We start from the raw sequence: 21,260 nt of genomic DNA, 5'->3' as shown, positions 1-21,260 counted from the left end.
CGAGAACGTGGGCCATGGTTGAGTAGAGCCAAACCTTCTTATAAAGATGGCATTGAGGTTATGGATGGTGATTATGTCTGAATTGTCATCTAAAAATCCCTCTTGCAAGTCTGAAAGACTTTTATGACTCACTGGCTGCACCCGGCCACGCGTTGCTGTGGCTCAGTCTGGTTAAATGGAAGAGAAAGAAAAGAGTAAGCGCACGTTTCGAATATGTTTAATTTCACAATGCTTGTGGGTATACAATATGTTTTTGTGACTATTGTCTGTATGCGTCCCTTGTAGTTGTTGCGCATCAGACAAATCGATAGGGTCTGTTCGGCCTTTCGATTAAAAACACGCGCGTATTCGAATCCGTTGTGTATATATAAACACGCACTAATGTTGCAAAGTGAACCAACTCCTCCCCACTCCCTCCACCCACCCACTTCCCGGTCTGCCATCCAGGGGTGGCAAATGTACAGATTTATTAAGACAAGGTGTTAGATTACAAACACCATGGGGTTCCGTGAAGCCATCATGTACCTGGAAACTCGTAATGACCAGTGCCCAGTACATATACTTAAGATGGCTTCCATGTTCACTTGTACTATCTCCAAATCGAACCAGACAGCACAGAGACATATCAGCTCTAGCAGATATGCCCTCACATGTAACAATGCATCCTGCCGTAGGGCTGTAAGGCATGCTGTAGGGTTGACGAGCATATACTGCATGTAGTGTCTGTGGGCATGGCACACAAGGTGTGTGCCGTGTCGCGTTTTCACTTTTGTCCGCACCATTTCACGCAGCCTGCAATGGCAGTCTGCAGGAGTTTGATGGTAGGCCCTTAGGGTGGCACAATACATGCTGCAGCCCTTAGGGACCCTCTTTAGTACTAATGTCCTAGGTACCAGGGAAACCATTTACTAGGAACTTTCAGCGGTGCTAAGGATCTTGCCAATTGGGGAACAATTGAACACTTAGCTTGTTTTAGGGAAAGGACACTGACACTGGGGACCTGGTTAACAAGTCTTCAGTCAAAACTGCATCAAATACCATGCAAAAGTAGGGTGGCCATGTGAAAAAGGGGCACTTTACTACAATAGGGGAAGGAGAACCTTACACATAGTTTAAGAGTAGAAGAGCCCCAAGCTTTTGAGGTGCATTGAAGTTGTATATGAGTCTCGAGCTTTAGCGCACGAGGGGTTGCCATATGCTAGTGAACGTCTTATCCATGTTCGTTATGTTGTGTGTGATTTGTTCCATGGCTAGAACATACCACATCCTCGGATGCCACGACACTTGGCGGGGAAGCGTGGGTCTTTGTCTTTCTAATATAGGGCGATAAATTGTTTGGCCGACCGGTCATGTGGCGTGAGAGTCCAGTTCACACCCATCATCCCCTCCAGTTCAGTAGGCTTGAACCCAAAGAGAACTAATGAGGTGTCAGCAGGAAGGGGAGTTTGAATGAGGATGCAGTCTCAACAAATGTCCCTGGAGTGCAACGTTCTTTGTCACATCGCTAGCAAATGTCGGAGGCTGTGGGGAATATGTGTTGTAGCCTGGTTGGGGTGAGATACTACTGTAGCATCACTTTGTATACCAATTCTCGTTGGGGAATGCTGTATAGGGATTTGGATATGTCCACCCATAATGTGTCCCATTCATTTGGGGAACGATCTATCCCTAATTATCTTGCCCATCTAGTTTTGTAGGCGTGAGGTATTTTAGGCTTGGGGACTTGTGTGGCCCCACAGTTTGTAATTAGTCCTTTCATGCCCTCGAATTACCTCACCCATTTTTCAAAAGGAGTGACTGTTCTGGATGGCAGCCCTAGTGAGGTGGAGGGCCAATGTTTAAGCTGATAGTACTGGAGTTGCACGTTTTCTGAGATCAGATACTCCTGTTTGCATTGTTCAGAAGGCTTGATGCCATTGCCTTGTAAGAGATCACCAAGGGTTCTACACTCAACCCTGTTCCATTCTGAAAATGCGTTGGGAAAGAGGGTGGGTTAAAAGTATGGATTTCTGGTGATTAGGGTATTAGGGGATGGAAAGGTGGTGAGACCTTTTTATCTGCTATTTGATCCCAGATGTCCTGGACTGTCCTAGTTGGAATGGCGATGTAAGCATTGTAGAGGCTCGTGGGGCAAGGGAGCCAGCCAGATCCCACAGAGGGCAGTATGCCACTGCATTTTCCATATGGAGCCAGTGCTTTTCATTATAGCAGACTACCCATTCCGAAATGTATTTGGAAGTGGGCTGCCCAATAGCTTTTCAAGAGATTAGGACAAGCCAAGCCTCCCCTGTGTCTTGGGAGCATTAACATTTTGTTAGAAAACTGCGGTGCTGTGACTGCTCAGATGAAGGCTTTGATGTTTAGTTATTTCCTGAGCGGGTATAGGGGTGGGCAGAGTTTAGAATACATATAGGACTCGGAGGAGGATGTTTATTTTGATAACATTAATGCGTCCTAGACATGAAAGATAGAGAGGACTCCACCTTCGCACATCATCCAGGATAGTTTTGTAGAGTGGTTTCCAGTTAATCTTCGACCAGTCTTTGAAGTGCCTGTTGATAGTGAGACCAGATGTTTAATGGAGTGCCTCGTCTAGTGAAATAGAGTAGTGCCAGCCAGAGGTGCGATGTCATCCTCTGTCATCCACCAGTTCAGATTCTTTCAGGAGCGGGAAAAGGGATGCAGGGGACCGAGCTGGGTTGGTCAGTATGAGGAGGATATCAACCGCAAACAGATTACTTTTGTGCATCCGGCCCCCAAACGGGATACCAGTTATACCCTGTTCTTGTCAGATCCTTATAGCTAAGTGTTCTACTAAGAGGGCAAAAAGAAGGGGAAACAAGGGGCAGCCCTGTTGGGTACCCCTAGCCAGCATGATATGTTCTTCTCTGTGTTGTCCATTTACCGCGAGTACTGCCTTGAGGTCAGTATAGACTACTATAATTTTCTCTATCATACCCTGTCGCAAGATAAGTTTACTAAGTACCTCCTTAAGGAAGTGCCAGCTGATGCGGTCAAAAGCTTTTTCTGCATCCAGGGAGAGGAGAAGTGCTGGGATATTTTGCTTGTGTGCCTTTTCAATTAAGTAGACAAGGTGGCGGATGTCAATTGCGGATGAACCCCAATTGGTCCGACTCATCAGTACAGAGAGAAATGGATTGAGGTGCATCACTAGCATGTTCATGTAGATTTTGGCATCGACATTTAGAACTGCAATGGATCTATAGGTTTGGTCTTTACCTGGTTTGGGGCACAGGGCTATTTTTGCTTCCCAAATGATGGGGGTTAGATTGGTGGCATTGTAGCGGTGAAAGAGTTGTAGAGAGCAAGCAAAGGCTCTTGTAGGAGTGTCAGAAAGGTCTTTTAAAACTCCAGGGGGAGTCCGCCTGGGGCTTTGTCCATTGCCATTGCTTTGACTGCTTGGCAAACCTCATTGGCGTCTATAGGGGCCTCAAGAAGTTCTTAATATTGGGCGGGCACTGGGGGCCAGTTGCACTGCTTGAGGAAGCATCAAATGAGTCCTGGTTGCATGGCATCTTAAGTATAAAGCTACTGGTAAAATGCATAAAAGACATTTTGTTTATCCTTCCCTAGTAACTGTCCACTTGCCCGACACTGTTGAAATCCTTTGAGATGTAGATCCTAGCACGTTGTACTCGTAGTTTACGAGCTAGAAGGTACTGACTTTATTCACCTGGTCATAGAAATTTTGTCCGACAACTAGAAGGGCGTGTTCGGCAAAGTTGGTCCTATAAAGTTTCAAATGACCTTGCAACATCGCCAATTTTCGCTTTAAGAGCCTTGAGGGATTTTGTTTGCCTTGGGTCTTCAGGTCTTTTATCTCCAGTGCCAAGGAGTTCTCACCAGTATGACCTCTCTAGCCAGCGGCGGCTCGCAGAGGGTGTGCTGCGGACGATGGGGAGGGGCAGGGTGGGGTGGGGGGGGGGGGGGGGGGTAGTGGATTCAGACATACGACAGGCAGGAGTACAGTAAGTAGATAAATAAAACTATTTACCTTGCGCTCGCTGCATCACCAACTCAGCGATGCAGCAAGCGCAAGGTAAATAATTTTATTTAGTCATTTGTCATTTACTTACATTACTCCTGCCCGTCGTAAGTCCGAGTCCACTACCACCCCCTCTTCTCCCCCTCCCCCGCCGCCCACAGCACTTCCTCTACGAGCAGCCACTATCTCTAGCTCTCCCCCTCTGGATGCCTATGATGGTGCCTCATATGGTAGACTTGAGGATGTCTCACCATGTATGGGTCGAAATTTCAGGGGTAGCGTTCTGCTCAAAATAATAGGTTATGGCTTCCTGTAGGTCTGATCTCTTTACCGAGTCCCTAGCTATGTAGGGTTTGAGACGCCACGATGAGGAAGCTCCTGGGTTGTGTGGGTCAAATCACTATGTAAGGTCTTTCCGGGTGAGGTCAGAAATCGAGATATCAGATGTAGTGGCGGGTTTAAACATGAAAATGAAAAGAAATGAAAAATGTTTTTGTATAGCGCATGGCTACCCGGAAGCATCCCAGCGCTGTGGACGGTGGCGAGAGGGCAGATGGGATTATGGGAATAGCATGTCTTCAGGTTTTTGCGGAATGTCAGGAGGTTGGTTTCCTTGCGGATAGAGAGAGGGAGGGAATTCCAGATACTTGAAGCGTTATAGGAGAAGAGGCGGCCGCCTGTCCGAGCCTTCTTAATTCTAGGGGTGTCGGCCAGTTAGAGATATTTGAGCAGAGATTTCTGGTGGCTTTGCATGGTTTGATCAGATTCTTAATGATAGGAGGGCCCTTGTCCTGAAGTTTTTTATGCATGATGCAAAGGGCTCTAAAATGTATTCTCTCTTGTATCGGAAGCCAATGGAGTGATCTTAAGGCAGGCTTGGATGAGCACCGGTATTTTGTGTCCGTAAGGAGTCTTGCTGCCGAATTTTGGACCACTTGTAGCTTAGCAATAACGGATTTGGGGGCACCCAAATAGACATGGGGAGATGTGAGTGTGTAATCAAGCTGTAGTCAATGCGTAACTACGTGGAGTGGAGATGCAAGCAGAATGAGTAGTCTCTAGTGTCTGGGTGAAGGTAGAGCTATGAATCTAGGAGACCCAAATCAGTAATCTTTCTTCAGTATGATCAACCTTGTCCCCGTACCTCGGAATCTGTTGGTGTCCCTATTTAAGTCGGGATCCACAAGCCAGGTTGAAATCTCCCCCTACTATAATGTCCCCGGGGGAGTCTCGCAATTGTAGCAGGAATGGGCCATGGGAGGAATTAGGAACGTATATGTTGAGAAGCGTGAGATAAGTGTTGTGTGCGTACCGTATGATCATATTAAGGAAACTGCCTTTAGGGTCCTGTGTCATGGAGACATAGGTGCCTCCGAGGTGTGGTTTAAGCATTATGGCCACAAGTCTGTAATTCATTTGACGCTGATCAGTTTGCAGTAAGTATGGTTCCCTGAGGAACATGAGGTCTGGGTGTTGTTGGGCCAGGCATCGCCATACTTGGTGGCGTTTATTGGGGGAATTAAGACCTATCACATTCAGCAATAACTTTGAATGTAGTTGTGTTCTCCATGGCTATCCTGGGGTGGAGGGGAGCTAGACGTATATGTATGGAGACCTGCACATGGGAGGGGGGCACAGGGCCACAGCACAAAGTGTTAGCCCCCTCCAGGTGCGGTCAACCCCCAAAATGAAATAAAAAAAAGGGAGAGAAAAAGATAGAAAGAACTTCAGGAACTGGTTGTCCAACAGAGCCCAACTAAATAGTGTCATTGTACTGGTTGTGGGTAGAAATTTCAGACCCAACAGGGGTGCAACATCCCTTTGAAAGGAAGGCTGGTGTGACAGGCCTTCCAAGGAGCAAGGTGGCACTCGCATTGGTAACAGAGTGGGGAGGAAGGCATCTCGAAGCCAAGCTCCCCAGGTCTTCCCACAGCCCTTGAGACGCACAAAGTGGAACTTCCAGAGCAACATGAGAATTGGAACTTTCTCTTGGGTGAAAGAGTTCCCGGGGTAGATGTACCTTGTGATGGGGGAAGGTGAGGGGGTGTGAGTCATGTTTTATTCTGAGCAGGTGCAAGATGACATCAGCTGTGGCTTCTTCTGTGGTCTCGAGTTTAAGACAAGAGTGATTTAAGCAGGTGGAGGCATGCCACGTCAGCCCCACAGGCTGTTGAAGACATTTGTTTTAAACTCTGTCTTGGGTAGAAAAAGGACTTCTGCAGGATTACACAGTGTCCATAAAGGATGAAATATCCACTGATGGGTCTAGCCAAGCCCCACCTCATGTTCGGACTCCCATCCACTGCTATCGAAAAAAGGCACAATATAAATGTCCCTGACACTGAGTAGAGGAGAAGGTGAAAAACTCCTCTGAAGAAGGAAAGGTGAAAAACGCATCCTTGATGCATCAATATACTCACATACTTTCCTCAATGCCATAATGGAGGAAACAAAGGACTCAGACCGACGAGTGCCTAGGAGTTTGGGGTAGAGATTGTGAGGTGTGAGAGAGTGCAGGAATCAGTGCTAAATCTCTGGTTGACTCTGGACTGGCCAGCTGGTATCTGGAAGACTAGGTGGGAGTGTAGCAACAACTCAGTGTAGGAAGCTGGCTCTGAATATATTATATCAAAATGAGGTATCATGTGCACAGAGTCCAGTGGAACACAAAAGGTAGGCAGAGGTAAAAGTAGTTAGCACCTTACTCTCTATTTGTCGTAGTGTGGCGAGCTTTACCAGAGGGCAGTGTTAAGCATTTGTTGTACACACTCAGGCAGCAAATGAAGTCACAAACTCAAAGACTGAACTCAGAACAATTTGTTTGTATAAAAAATACTAAGTTATTTTATTTCTGGAAGCAAGCCTGGTGCAGGTAAGTGAAATAAATGCGTTGCAAATTCTTATGCAGTTGTTTACAGTTAAATGCAGGTTCAAATGGAGTTGGTTGAATTACAGGTAAGTCAACAGTTCGAAAATTCTTTTTAGTTACTTTACAGATTACTACGTACATTACTTTTCAGATTACTTTTGCTATCAGTGTGATATGCCTAGATATCACACTAAAACATCTCCTAAAAAAAAGGTAAGTAATTCACTTTTAGTACATATGCAGTTTTTCAATGTTCCATACAAACCAACTCCACACTTAAAACGATTTTCAAGAAGAGCAGTCAATGCAATCCTATGGAAGGAAATATAGTTATCGGTTTACAGGTAAGTAGTTATTTGTGGGAGTTGGTATTCTAGGGTTAGAACCAGGGTTCCCCCAGGGTCAAGGATGCACTCTTGAAACACCCTCAGCTGAACTAGGGCGGCCGGGTGCACAGTGTTGAGGCCCAAAGTTATCCAATGGGGGTTAGGGGGCCTCCGGTTGGTCGCTGCTCACGAGCAGGCCACATGGTTGTGGGAGCAAAGCTCCTGGAATTAGGCTCAGGGCAAAGGGGAATCTGAGTTAACACCCAAAGTACACCCGCAGTGGAGCAAAGGCGGCTGGGTGCAGGGTGCTGATTTGGCGTCCGGTGCGCTGTTGAGATCAATAATGTGAGAAAGTGGCTCTATACATACTGGACTAGAATGAAGTCCAGTATGTATAGAGTCCACCAACCCCAGAGGTATAACAGAGGTTAAAGTCAGAACTGACCTTACTCTCCAAATTGGTAGCTTGGTCGAGCAGTAGGACAGTACCAGAGGACAGTGTAAAGCATTTGTTGTACACACTCAGTGAACAAAAGGTTTCACACACTCAAGGACTGAACTCCAGGCCGATTGTTTTTATATCCACAGATATAGTTGTTTTATTTTTAGAACCAACAGTTATAAAAATATACTTTTCTCGTTATAAGTACTCTCATGTAATTACTTTGCAAAGGAGCAATAAAGTTTGTGCACACAATTAATACAGTATTGGTAGTAAGCAACACAATCCTAAAACACACTATAGCATTGAGCTAAATGGGTTTTCCACATGAAAGTACAGTTGATTACTACACAGATTACTTTAGTAGTTCCAGGACTAGATCCTAGATTCAGTCCTGGGGTCTAAGCTGAAACCAGATTAGCAAAAACGTTTTAGTTACTGTAGTGAATTTTCATGAATATATAGCCGTTTTAAAAGTTCACACTTTGAAACTTTTCAATGGAAATCTGACAATGTTATTCAATGGGAGAAAATTCAGGTTGCAGGTAAAGTACGATCGCGTTACTTTTGTAATCCAGCACTGGTCTCCTAGGTCCAGCGCTGGGGTCTTAACTCAAAACAGGTAGGTGATTGTGCTTCAGTATTTTGTGTGATTTTTAAAGAATATTTCAAGTTTTCAAAAGTAGACAGAAGAAATGTTATAGAAAAGCAGACAATGGGTTCCTATGGAGAAAATACAGATTACTAGCAAACCCGGTAGGGACTACATTTGCGGTTCAGTACTGGGCTGAAAGGTACAGTACTGGCTTCTCCCCTGATCACAGGTGAGTACTTCGGAATTCGGACTTTGGCTGATTGTATATGAATATTTTCATTTTCAAAACTTCACACTTAAAAACATTTCGGGTCAAAATTGTTCAATGTTATCAAATGGCAGGTAAGTGAGTTACCGGTTTTCAGGTGGGTACTTGGTAGGTGAAGTTAAGGTTCTGGGCATAGACTCAGGGATCCCCAGGGCAGGTAAGTACAGTTAGTTCAATCCCAGCAGCACATGGGCGGCCGGGTGCAGAGGTAGGTAGGCCCCATGATATCCAATGAGGGAAAGGGGGCCTTCGGTTGGTGGCTGCTGACTAGCAGGCCACGTGGCTGTGGGAGCTGGGCTCCTGGTCACTTGCTCAGGGCAAGGTGGGGAGCAGGATAGGATAACGGTGGCACAGCCAGCGGCACTCGGGCGCCTGGGTGCAGGGTGCTCTTGAGCCATCGGGCGCTCAATGTTATCCAATGGGAAAGGTCAAAATGGAACAAAGGCTGCAGGCTCGGGATGGAGACTCTGCAGGGGCGACGAGCACATCGAGAGGTAAGTTGGGGTCTTGGAGCACAGGTAGGTACCCCAAAGGGAGGCACAGGGAGCCGCAGGGCACCAGGTGCAGGGGTGTCTTTGGGTGTCGGAAAAGCTTACCCTCAGCTGGTCGCGGTTGGGGTGGCCCCTGGTTCTGAGTCTGCAGGCGTCGTCTGGTTCGTCGAGGAGGGTCTTTGGGCACTGGACTTCGGGTCCCAGTCGCCAGGGGGACGTCCTCGTGGTCTTGGTTCGGTTGGGCACGGCCAGGGCTCTGCAGGTGCAGAGTGGCTGGCACCAGGGTGGTTGTTGCAGCAGAGCCTCTGCTGAAGGGAGTCCCAATCTTCAAGAGGGTCAAGGCAGGCAGGTCCTCTGGGTGTCCCAAGATTGCTGTTCGCAGGAGTCACCGGGGTTAGCCAGGAGCAGGTTCCAGGATCAACAGGCCGGTAGGGCTGGGGCCAAGTCAGTTGTTGTTGTTGTCCTGTTAGCAGCTGCACGGCGATTTCTTCTTCTTCTTGATCTTCTTTCTTCTTTGTTTATCGGAATCTGAGGAAGGAAGGTTCAGGGAGCCCTTAAATACTGAATTTAGGGGCATTACAGGTAGGGCAAGGACAGGGACCAATGGGTCCCTGCCCTGGGGTGAGTACACCCCCTAGCCTGCTCCTCTCCTGTGGGAGGGGGGCAGGAGCCTAGCTGTGATTGGGCAGGGCTCCCCATCTTCAAGATGGCCGGAGCCCGGGGTCGTGCTTCACCTAGTCTTCCCCACCTGAGGGGTGCGGTTGGCACAGGCGTGCACACCCCCCTTCCTGACGTAGTTTTTCCCGCCAGAGTGGGGGTCAGGACGGGTGGGGGCTGGTTGCTGGGTACAGCAAATGGTCTGGAGAAGCTCACAGAGGCGGCATGCCTTTGAAGCTTCCCCCTACCCATCCTTGGGGAGGAGACCTAGCACCTCGCCCAGGATGTGCATTGTTGCAGGCCCAGGAGAGCGGGGGCTATCCTACCCAGGGGTCCGGCAACATGTCTGCTGTGTGGCAGCCTCTGCAGCCACTCAGCCAGACGTGGATTGTAGGTTAGGTTTTATGGGGGGCATCTCTAAGATGCCCTCTGGTGCATCTTACATAAATCTCACACTGGCATCAGAGTGGGTTTAATGTGCTGAGAAGTTTGGTACCAAACTTGTCAGGCTTCGGGGTAGCCATTATGGTGCTGTGGAGTTCGTAATGACAACCTCCCAGCACCATATACTCTTAATGGCATCACTGCACTTACAGTGCCCATGAATGTCCCTGGGTACTGTAGGGGCACAGGGCTCGTGCACCTGTGCCCACACCACTGGCATAGGGCACCCAGCTAGAGGGGTGACTGATGTATGCCAGGGCAGTGGGTTTGTGGGCATGGCACACAGGGATGTGTGCCATGTCGACTCTTTGTTTAGTTCTGTACCTAGGCATTCACCCTGCAAAGGCAGTGTGTGGGTACCAAGGTACAGGGCCCCTAAGGGTGGCACAATAAGTGCTGCAGCCCTTAGGGGTCTTCTCTGGTCACCAGGCCCTGGGTACCAACTACTAGGGGCTGACAGGTGGCCATAGATGCCAATTGGGTTTTGTTTCAGTACAGTTTTAGGGAAGGAACACAGGCCCTGGGTACCTGGTTGGCAGGAGCCCAGGGCACACTCAGTCAAAGCACATCAGCAGTCAGAAAAAAGTGGGGGCATACCAATGCAAGAAAGATGGCACCTTCTCATCAATGGGTATTCTATGGTTGCAACAAATACTGCAGGCTGAGGACGCAGATGCTCTGGAGGCGACCACGGGTTGGAGAGGTAAGTTGGTATGCCTGGGTTGCTGGGACACAATCAGTTGGGCCACCCAAGGCCGTGGGACATCGGGTGCAGGAGTGTCTTTAGGCGTCAAGTTTTCTTACCAGCTCCGGTCGGGGAGAACCTTCAGAAAGGGGCTGCAGGCTTCACTTGGAGATTCAAAGCAGGTCAGAGATCACCAGATCTCAGCTCAAGATCACTGGGAAGACCTCCTCGTGGTGTTGGCCCACTCTAACTCGGGCCGTGGGTGTTGGGTGCAGACTTGCGGATTTGGCCCAGGCTTGAGTCTGTGAATGAGCAAATCCGGTGCTCACCGGAAATAAAGTCTTTGGCTCTGAAGGTAGGGCAGGTCCTTTGGGTTCTTGAGGCTGCTGGAGACACCAGGATTTTGCTGGAGCAGGTTCGAGATGGGGACTAGCCGGTAGGGCTGGGGCCAAGTCAGTGTGCGTCCTCCTCTTCTTAGTTTCAGCACGGCTTCTTCGGTCTTTCTTCTCTTCTTCTTATTGATTCTTGTCTGAGGAGGCAAGGTTCAGGGTTTCCACTAAATACTAGATTTAGGGGGGTTACAGATAAGTATAGGTTGGGACTAATGGGTCCCCTCCCTCCAGTGGGAGGGGAGCATATGCCTCACTCTGGTTGGCTGGGTCACCCATCTCCAAGATGGGAGGGACCAAGAGTTGTGCATCACCTCGCCTCCCCCACCTGAGGGGTGGGGTTGGCAAAGGTGGGCCCATCTCCCTTCCTCAATTGGTTTTCCCTCCCATTCTCACACCCAAAGTGGGGGTTAGAACCATTGGGGGCCAGTTGTTGGAAGCAGCAAAGGCCTGGGGTAGCTCATAAAGGCAGCAAGCCTTTGAAGCTTCCCCTTTGTGGACCCTGTCCTTCATGGGGGAGGGGGCTTGGCACCTCGTCCCAGGATGTGCATTGTTTCAGGCCCCCAGGAGCAGCAGGCTCTCAACCCAGGGGTCCAGAACCCTGTCTGGTGGTGGCAGCTGGTGAGCAGACACACAGCCTGGACACTAGTGTTAGATCGTTTTTCAGGGAGCATCGCTAAGATGCCCTCTGAGTGCATTTTCCATTAAATCCCACACTGGCATCAGTGTTGGTTTAATGTGCTGAGAAGTTTGATACCAAACTTCCCAGTTTTCAGTAAAGCCATCATGGTGCTTTGGAGTTCGTAATGACAAACTCTCAGCAACATATACTCTTAAGGGCAGTACTACACTTACAATGTCTAAAAATTGGTTTTGACACTGTAGGGGTACAGGGTCATGCACCTGTACCCTCACCACTGGTATAGTGCACCCAGTTAGAGGGGTGGCTGACCTATGCCAGGGCAATGGGTTATAGGCATGGCACACAGGGGTCCAAAAGGGAGCTCAATCAGCCAAAAGCAGGGACTACAGCACTGCAAAGCACTTTAGAACAGAAGAAAAATTAAAATTAGCACACTGGAGTTGCATTAAAGAAGGCAAAGAAAAAAAGAACGGGCATCAGAGCACTGAGTGGTTCCATACATGGCTCTGAGACATCACATCCAGGAAGGTGACAGAGTCTACCTGAAGCATTGGTGACATATTTCAGCCAAAAGGAGATTCATGTAGTGAGGAACTTGCATGTAGAAGTAGCCAACAGAAAGTGTTAGTTTGGGGGGACGTGGCCAGCCGCCGACTGCGATGGCCGCGGAATAGAGGAGCTCCTGACTCCCCTGGGTCGTAATTAATATATACGCAGTCATCCACCAATATAAGTGAAGCAGCAGTGTGTATACACTTCCAGGGACCCCTTCAATGCTTACCGCCCCGCACACCCAGAGAAAACGGCACGCAATCGGCGCAACCCGACCGAAGGCGCCTCCTCGATGCAGAGAATGATGGCAGCTCCCCGTGGCAGATAGTCACGCCGGGGTGCTCTGCTGTCTACGAGCGCCTGGCGTCGGGGGAGCGAAGGTATGGCGGATCGACCGGACTGCAGCGGCAAGAGGTGGGGAAGCAGTGGCGCGCAGCTGAGGCGATTGGCGAGCCCCCGAGGAACCCGGGAGAAGCGGGCCTACGCGAGGCCCCGGCTTTGAGGCCTAGCTGTAAGACGCTGCAGGGGCGGACTTGCAGGCCGCCGCCCGCCTAGGAGGGAGTAGGCGAGTGTTGGCGGCCGACGGCCTTGTCCCGCGGGCCCTCGAAAATAGCGATCTCAGTGGGGGCACAGACCCAGGAGATATGCTGCAGGGGCCCCAGGCAGCTGCGTGATCATGGGCGCACCACTGTGCTCTTTGACTGTGGACTGTGCCAAAGTAGAGACGGCCCTGCGGAGGAAGCGAGGTGACCCCCTCCTCTCCCTGCCCCCCCCCCCAGCCCCCCCCTGGATGTTGCCGGCGGCTTGGGGACGGTGGGTGCTCGTGGGGATGTGATGGAGCAGGCAGGAGGGGCGACAACAATAGGCAGAGTACCCGATCGGTACCGAAATAGTTACATTTCCTGACTGCGACCTGGAACCACTTCAATAGACGCTCTGATGCCCTAGCGGGGGCCAGCCAGAGGTACAGTTGGGTGTTTCTGGTGGGGCTCCTTGATACCCGAGATACTCCGGCACAGAAGAACACTGCAGCGCGCCGGCATGAAGTTCTGCGGGGGAAACTGCGGGCTGAGGGGTGCCTCTGTCAGCAACCACTGACGTGGATAAACAGCGACTGACATAGGGGGAGGGGTGCGGACTCGTGCTGTTGCCCTGGTTCGCACAGGCAGGGCACCGTTCATAGAGCGAACAAAGCGTCGTAGACAAGACGTTGGGGTACTGAAGCTGTATCAACATGGCGACTGGGGGAAAGGGCCTCAGGAACAATCCCCAAAAGCAACTGGCTAAATTTGCATGGGCTAAAAATGGGGACAAGGGCGACTCTCCGAGGTCCGATAAAGAACCTGACACAGCGCCACAGTCGAAGCCCCTTGAACCTACCCATCATGATGTAATGGCGGCCATAAGTGGAGTGTGCACGTCTGTGGACTCTGTAACAGTGGAGGTCTCTCTCCTCCGAGACGATTTTCGCAAAATGGATGAGAAGGATAATGCTACTTACCAGTATGCATCTGTTCTTGGCATGTAGAGCTGCAGAATCCTACATTTAGCAATAGATCGCCACCTGGTGTTGGGCTCGGATGATTGCAGGTTGTTGTCTTCTTGGAAGAAGTCTTTGTAGTCACGAGATAGGTGACTCCTCCCATGGTCAATACTGCGCATGGTCATCGACTCCATCCTCAGATTGTTTTTCGCCATGATGGGAAATGATGGAGTTAGAAGTAAAGAGAAAGGAAGTACATGCATGTGCATCTAAGTAAGATGAGTACTGGAACGGATATAAGTCCCGGGGAGGCGGAGGGCATGTAGGATTCTGCAGCTCTACATGCCAAGAACAGATGCATACTGGTAAGTAGCATTTTCCGTTCGAGGCATATGAGCTGCAGATCCTACATTTAGCAACGATTGTGCAGCAGTGTCTCCCCTAGCGGTGGTCACTTGTGTCCGTTGCAGCATACTGAAATAGTGTTTTAAGAACAGCTTGGCCTACTGCAGCTTGCTGCTTGGCTTGCACATCAACACAATAGTGTTTAGTGAAGGTGTGCATTGTAGACCATGTTGCTGCCTTGCATATGTCCTCTAGTGGCATGTTTCCTAAGAAAGCCTTAGAGGCTCCTAGTTTGCGAGTGGAGTGTGCTCTAGGACGAACTGTTCATGTATGTTCAGTTTTGTGATAGCAAATCCGAATACACTTTACAATCCATCTAGCAATTCCTCTTTTAGAGATGGGATTGCCTTTATGTGGGGGAGAGAAAGATACAAATAGTTGTTTTGTCTTTCTAAAGGATTTAATCCGGTCTGTGTAATATAGTAGAGCTCTTCTAACATCTAAGGTGTGTAAAGCTCTTTCTGCAACAGAGTCCGGTTTTTGAAAAAACACTGGTAACTCTACTGATTGGTTTAGGTGAAAAGGAGTAATCACTTTTGGTAGGAATTTAGGATTGGGTCTAAGAACCACTTTGTTAGGATGTATTTGAAAAAATGGTTCTTCTATTGTGAATGCTTGTATTTCACTAACTCTTCTGAGAGAGGTGATGGCAACAAGGAAAGCAGTTTTCTATGTTAGGAATAGCAGTTCACACTTATGTAACGGCGCAAAAGGGGGTCCCATGAGTCTTGTAAGGACCACATTTAGGTTCCATACTGGAGCAGGTGGTAACATAGGTGGGATTATTCTTTTTAATCCTTCCATAAATGCTTTTATTGCAGTTACTCTGAAGAGAGATAGATGTTGTCTATTTTGTAAATACGCTGCAATTGCTGCTAGATGCAGGCGTATGGAAGAAAAGGCCAAATTGGACCTTTGTAAATGTAGAAGGTAGCAAATGATATTTTGGATGGAAACATCCAAAAGATCGATGTGATTGTTGTTACAGTATATTGCAAATCGTTTCCACTTAGCAGCATAGCATGCTCTGGTAGTGGGTCTTCTAGCTTCTTTAATTATGTTCATACAGTCTGGTGGTAAGTTTAAGTAACCAAACTCTAGGACTTCAGGAGCCGGATCGCCAAATTCAGCTGGCTTGGTTCTGGGTGCCTTATTTCTCCATGGTTCTGTGTCAACAGGGATGGCGTGAGCCGTAATTTCTGATGTGGAACCAGTGAGAGATCTAATAGCATGGTGAACCACGGCTGACGTGCCCATGTGGGGGCCACTAGCATTAGTTTGAGAGACTGTTGTCTGAGCTTGCGTACTACAAGTGGAATGAGTGGGAGAGGGGGAAAAGCGTACGCAAATCTGCCTGACCAGTTCCTCCATATTGCATTCCCCTCCGACTGTGGGTGTGGAAACCTGGCGGCGAAGGTTGGGCATTTTGAGTTCTCGTGGGTGGCAAACAGGTCTATTTGTGGATGCCCCCACATTTGAAAGAATGGTTGAAGAACTTGTGGGTGCAACTCCCATTCATGAATCTGTTGTGACTGGCGACTCAACAGATCTGATATCTGGTTGTGGATCCTTGGAAGGTGTTTTACTGTCAGATGTATCTTTTGAGGGATGGCCCATCTCCAAATTTTCTGTGCAAGTTGGGACAGTTGCAGAGAGTGTGCCCCCCCCCTGTTTTTGTATATAATACATGGCTGTCATATTGTCGTCCGGACTAGGACAGCTTTGTTTTGGATTTGTACTTGAAATGTTTTGAGAGCTAGAATAATTGCAAGCAGCTCTAAATGGTTGCTGTGGAACTGTTTCTGTTGATTGTTCCACTGACCTTGTGTGGTATAATGCAAGAGATGGGCTCCCCATCCTGTGAGGGATGCATCTGTTGTGAGCACTATATGTGGAACTGGATCTAGGAACGGCAGTCCCTTAGTCAAGTTTTTGGTGTTCCACCATTGCAGAGAGCGATATGTACGGCTGTCTACCAACATCAGGTCTGTAAGTGGACCTTGAGCCTGATTCCACTGTTGTGCTACACATTCTTGTAGTGGGCGCATTTGCAGTCTTGCGTGAGGAACTATAAAGATGCAAGACGCCATCATGCCTATTAGTTTCATGAACACTCTGGCTTGTAGAGAGTGCTGGCATTGAAAAAGTGAGACTAAGTTCTGAATACTTTGAATCCTGGCTTGACTGGGATACGCTAGAGCTACAGATGTGTTTATAGTAGCTCCTAGATATTGATGACCGTGCGTAGGCTCTAGGTGCAACTTGGTGTAGTTTATCGTAAACTCTAAGTTGTGCAGTGTTTGAATTGTTTGTTTTGTGTGTTGTGCACACTGGTTGAACGATTTTACTTTTATGAGCCAGTTGTCGAGGTAGGGGAAGACATGTATTTGTTGTCTTCTGAGATGTGCTGCCACTACTGCTAAGCACTTTGTAAACACTTGTGGTGCTGTTGTGACCCCGAATGGAAGGACTTTGAACTGATAGCGTTGTCCTTGTATGACAAACCTTAAATACTTCCTGTGCGCAGGATGTATTGGAATGTGAAAGTAGGCGTCCTTCAGGTGTGGACAGAAAATCTCCCTGTTGTAGTAATGGGAGTACCTGTTGTAAAGTGATCATGTGAAAATTATCTGATTGTATGTAGTAGTTGAGGGGCCTGAGATCGATGTATGAGTTTACAAGATGATTTACTTTTTTTCTTTTTTTGTAAATTTTATCTAAAATACATCAAATGGTTTCTAGTTCCATATTTTAAGAAGCACAGACCACTTTCTTTGGAAGAATCTTATTTGATGCTGCTAACTTTGAACAATGATGAACTGATATTCCGCACCAGCACTTTTTTGAGAGTTATTACTTACGTACGGAAAACAATGGAGTACCCTTAGTAAATTTCTGTATTATTGCTGCTAATTAATTTGTATTCTGTAACGTGTGCTGTTTTAAATGTATTTAGAATCATGGCTATTTTATTTATTGGGATTGTATATTTGTATTGCTTTTATGGATTTGATAACATTTGAATAAAGATTTTGATTTGAGATCGAGAATTGGTCTTAATGTCCCGTCCTTTTTTGGAATTAGGAAGTACAGGGAGTAAACTCCTGTTCCTTGTTCCTCTAACGGAACTACTTGAATAGCATCTTTTTGTAGAAGTGCTAGAACTTCCTGTTGAAGCAGAGTTATGTGTTCTGCAGACATTGGACGCTGCCTGGGTGGTATGTTTGGGGGGGGTGTTGCTGTGAGTTCTAGGCAGTAGCCATGTTGGATAATTTGTCTTACCCACCTGTCTGTTGTGATGGAGTTCCAGACATGTAGGAACTGTGAAAGTCTGCCCCCCACAGGAGTGGAATGCTGTAGAGGAGGCAGAGGGAAGTCACTGTTTAGGAGTGGAAGAGGAGCGGTTGTTGTTACTACCTCTACTTCTTCCCTTGTTGTTATTGCCTCTGTATCCTCCTCTAAAATAGCCTTTATTAGAGGAGGTTTGTGTGTGTGTTTTAAAAGATGATGATGTGTCTGCGCCGGTCTGCTTGGAGCCTCCTCTATAAGAGGAGTGGCGAAAAGAACCTCTTGTTTGGGTGGATTGTAATGCCCCCATAGACTTAGCGGTGTCTGTGTCTTTCTTCATCTTTTCTAATGTATTATCTACTTCCGGCCTGAACAATTGGTTCTGATTAAAGGGCTGGTTAAGGATGGTAGTTTGTACTTCTGGCTTAAAACCCGAAATGCGTAACCATGCGTGACGCCTGAGAATAACACTAGTGTTCACTGCTCTGGATGCTGTGTCAGCTATATCTAGTGCGCATTTAATTGAGGCATTCGATATTAATTTGCCTTCCTGTAAAAGTTCTGCTGCCAGATCTTTGTGTTGATCTGGTAGGTGTTCCATTAACTTTTCTAGTTGATCGTAATGAGCCCTGTTGTAGCGTGAGAGTAAAGCCTGTGTATTTGCTATGCGCCATATGTTTGTTGCTTGTGCAGCAATTTGTTTCCCTGACGCATCAATGATCTTGGACTCCGTCAGGCAGGGGTGTGTCCCCAGAAGTTTGTGAATTGGCCCTTTTGTGTGCATTTGACACTACCAAGGAGTCTAATGGCAGATGACCCTTAATGTATACTGGATCAGCTGGTGCTGGCCTATACCTTTTCTCTATTCTAGGATTTAGCACTCTACACCGTACTGGATCTTTAAAAATCTCTGGAGCATGTTGAATGACTCCCTTGATCATTGGTAATATTTGGGTAGACCTTTGTGACTGTTCGAAAGTGTAACACAAAATCCTCCTCAATGGCATCAGAGTGCATAGGAACCCCATGGTAAAGTGCAGCTCTGTTTAATAAATGATTAAACCCAATACTATCCTCTGTAGGGGAAGGTTTTGTTGGGTAGTACTGAGGATCAGGGATGTCTGGTGCATTATTTGGTGCAAAATTATATGCATCATCATCCTTGGGATATTCTGTGTTGATATCCTCATCTAAAGGGTATGTATGTGGCTCTGGAACATCATCCCCCCCCCCACCTAAATCATACTCCTCGTCAGTGTGGTGTGATGATGCAGGAGATTGAATAGGAGAAGTTATAGGTTCCACATATGGAGTAATAGGAGAGGAAGAAGGTGAAGGAGAGGAAGGGTGCATTGGAGAAGTTGCACAGTCCTTTTTGGCAGGAACCACAGGTGTAAGTGGTGTGTCTGCTGGTCTCTTTTTATAAGGAATTGCTTCCACATGTCCAGTTTTTGGATTAATACGGACCTTTTTAGGTCGAGCCTGTCAATGCGCTTGCGCACTGAGCTTGCGAGAGATATTGGGGCTTAACCAGAGCTTAACCATCGGCGATTGCATGCAGTGCCCGTGAAAAAAGCGCGTGCACTTCAAAGCCACCAGCCTCCCTCCCACAGGCATCTGAAGCTGTGCGCTCTGCCTCAGGCATTTCTCCTCCCCTAATTATTCACGGCCGGCCGGCCGGCCGTACTTTCACTTTCACGGCCGCCAGGCCGTGTCTCGTGTTTCTCCTCCCCCCTTCCCCCCTCCCCACAGCAATGCCAAGAGCTTGTTAATCATGTCACCTCATTAATTTCCCTGTTTTCATTTCCACCTTCGTGCCTCCCCTAAACTTTAAACGTCCATGCACTATTTTTTATAGCAACCACAGCTCCGTTTTACGTTGTATACCATGTTCTGAATGTCTTGACTACATAACATCTCCTTCCCTTATTCACTGCACCTTCTTTCTTTACGTTAAGTTGCTGTTCACCTTCGCAATCTACTTTATTTTTTATTTTTGTAGCACTATACAGTACACAGTGCTCATTGTTCTGGCATTTAGCTCCCTTACAAGATGGCCGCCATCGTCCCTCTTCCCCCTCCCCTTTTCACCACATTACGTGCTGAGTGCCACGGCTTCAATATCCGGTTTGCCGTCTATGACTCACTCTCAGACCCACATTCGGCTGTAGCAGTCACTAATGGAAGTTGCTTGAGAATTGACTCAGTGAGTAAACTGACACCCGTTTTGGCAGCTCCTTGGCCATGTAATTGCGTCTAAGCCCTTAATTAATTAGACCTTACTGTTGATTCTTAGGTTTGCCGTCATCACCATATAACGGAAGCGGCAACTAACTCCAAAACGCCCAACCTTCCTTGTTAAGGGATTAATCACAAACCCTTGCAGACTCCCGGCTTTTTCATTCCTTTTCGGCACCCCGGTAAGAGTTCCTAATCCCATGGGTTCCTTATTCAGAATGCGCCTACTCTCCACCCTAACCGTGCCACCTTGCAATTGCAGGCTTCCGAATCAGGCTTGCGAAGCTCCAATGTTTTAATTGGTTTTCCCCGAGATTACACAGTAAATTTAATAACTTAACTCTTTGTTTCTATCACACTTACTGTGCATGGCCGCATTACATTCTATAGCCATCACAGGCTTCGTAATTTTCCCCGCAAATTCCTGCATTTTTCGTTTTTTTTAAAACCACTGCCACGTCGTTTCTAATATCACCTTCACTCCCCTGCCAATCATTCCAAGCCGCTTCCCGCAACAGAGACACTACGAGAATTAGGACTGCACAAAGTAATTCTGCTTCTTCTTAGTTCCTCACTGCTCAGTCCGCCATTGAGTCAATTGACACCACCATCAGCAGATGTCGGATTGTAAATATCGATTCCTTGAGCATTCTTAAAATGTCAACGTTGCCCTTTATTAGGTTGTCAATCACAGTTTTAGCACTGCACTTGATATGGCTATTTGACAGTGTAACGGATGGTCACAACATTGCGCCGCAATTTCCAAACACCTTGCAACAATGACTAGCCTTCACAAAATGGCCATCGTGGAATGTACAGTTGATTGAGTCAAGCTTTATTACAAATGTCACAAAAAGATGTTAAATAATGCTATAGGTGTCACATTTGCAAATTCTATAAATATTGGCATTTACAATAACAAAATTAATACATTTGCTATTATAAAAACATAAACATAACTTAAAAAATTATTATATTTACAAGAACAATAGCTCCAACTTTTCTAATGCGAGACCTATTGCATTTCCAATGCTTGTTCTGTCTAGGATCTGGTCTAAACAGTTCCTCCTCTTCTATAATCTTTTTCGGCGTCGATTTTTTCGGAGCCGATAGAGGTTGTCTAGGAGTAACTGAGTCTCTTGGCAATGTTTTCGGTGCCGAAGGTTGTTTAGTCTTATCTGGGGTCTTTGGTACCGATATTAGAGGTTTTGGCGTGGAGACAGGTTTTGCTGGGCCTGTGGCGCCGGAAACTGGTTTCCCCTCTTTGTTTTTTTAACCGAAAGGTTTCGGAGTCGAAGCTTTCGGGTCTGGTACAGGTCTTGGCTTCGGCACCGATGGTACGGGTGCCGAAGTGTCCTTGTCTTTGGACACCGAAGGGTGTTTTGTTTTCCGTGCCGACGAGTCCTTCGATGTCGAAGGATGTTTCGGTGCCAATGGAGGAGGTGTAACTGGCACATGGTGTTTCTTCGGTGCCGAGGC

The 21,260-nt window shown here is 47.5% G+C and overlaps 1 protein-coding gene across 2 annotated transcripts in view; it reads right to left on the bottom strand.

The window, feature by feature from the left end:
* Positions 1-21,260, bottom strand: part of UGGT1 (UDP-glucose glycoprotein glucosyltransferase 1) — an 849,443-nt gene that overhangs the window by 182,098 nt on the left and 646,085 nt on the right. The window lies entirely within an intron of this gene.

This window comes from Lissotriton vulgaris, chromosome 11 (assembly GCF_964263255.1).
Source record: "Lissotriton vulgaris chromosome 11, aLisVul1.2, whole genome shotgun sequence".
Taxonomy (NCBI): domain Eukaryota; kingdom Metazoa; phylum Chordata; class Amphibia; order Caudata; family Salamandridae; genus Lissotriton; species Lissotriton vulgaris.
Note: the sequence above shows the minus strand (reverse complement) of the source record. Positions and strands in the feature narration are given on the sequence as shown.